This window comes from Pseudophryne corroboree, chromosome 6 (genome assembly GCF_028390025.1).
Source record: "Pseudophryne corroboree isolate aPseCor3 chromosome 6, aPseCor3.hap2, whole genome shotgun sequence".
NCBI classification, from domain to species: Eukaryota; Metazoa; Chordata; class Amphibia; order Anura; family Myobatrachidae; genus Pseudophryne; species Pseudophryne corroboree.
In genome coordinates, this window is record NC_086449.1 from 581,678,297 (window position 1) to 581,679,533 (window position 1,237).

Below are 1,237 nucleotides of genomic sequence, written 5' to 3' on the forward strand. Positions count from 1 at the left end.
TCATTCCTGCATTGTATTCTGGCCGTCTCCTAGCAACTAGGATGCTGGCTGCTACGGCGATCAGCACACCTGTTTGAAATGCCTTGTTACCTGATTCCAGCCTGATTACTCCTGTGATTGGCTTGTCTCCCTTTTATTAGGGATTCTGGTCATTTTCTCCTGCCGGTGATATTGTCTAGTTCCTGTTTCTATTGAGCTCCTCACATGGTCGCTTTACCCTGTATAGTTTCCAGTCTGCCCTGTGTCCTGGTGCCCTGCCATTGTGTTCCTATGTCCTTGTATCCTGCCTCAGTCTTCAGTGTGCTGTCCCTGTCATTCCTGCCCCCGTGCCCTGTTGGATTCTGCCCTGTATAGAAACCTAGGGCGATCCGGCACCGGATTGACTGAGTAAGAATAATGCTAAAATTAGGAAAAAGAAACCAAATTTGGACAGTATATTTTTTACCCTTAATAAATAAGGGAGAGAAGGGGCAAAAATAGCCCTTTCAATATTGTGTATACAAATATATACGTATAAATGTTAATTCTGTCCTCGGTGGTGCACCCAGAGCCAGAAAGTATGCAAACTTTGGAAAATGGGGAGAAAAAAGAAGGCTCTTGTGTGGGCGCACTCTTGTAGAAGAAGTAAATTTGATATGATAATTGAGATGAAATATTTAAAACATAACTTTTATTAGCTTTTTACGATATAAAGTTCTTCCCTGAGATCTATCCTTCTAAATGCAAGATAGAAGGCATCTTGATAAATAAAATGTTCTGGTCTCTTATCGGTAAAGAGTGTGTGGTAGGGTTGTAGACATTAATTGGTCGTACACCCGTTCCCCTTGACCAGTACAGACTTGCTGTATTAATGGAACCACGGGGTGGTCAAGACACGAAAATATATCAGGCTATACTCTTTGGCTTATAGGAGATTAGGGTAATGATCAGAAGTCACTCCTCTAAATGCAATACAGAAAATTGGCATGCACCTATCTGGATTCGAGACAATGAAAAATGGAGAAAAATGAAATGAGCATCACGGCAGTGCCAGTGACCATAGGTCTTAGAGATTACTGGATAGAAAAAAGTGGTGATACTGCTGTTGGTGTTGCTATCACATAAGTGAGGAAAATCCTAATCTACAACACCAGGTATTCACAGGTGGTCTCCCTTCCTGATACTGACCTGGCCCAACGCTGTTTAGCTTCCAAGATCAGACGAGATCGGGCGCTGGCAACGTGGTATGGTAGTAGAG

At 42.7% G+C, this 1,237-nt stretch overlaps 1 pseudogene; it reads right to left on the reverse strand.

Annotated features, from left to right (window-relative positions):
* Positions 1-1,118: 1,118 nt before the first annotated feature.
* On the reverse strand, positions 1,119-1,237 carry LOC134937878 (5S ribosomal RNA; annotated as a pseudogene).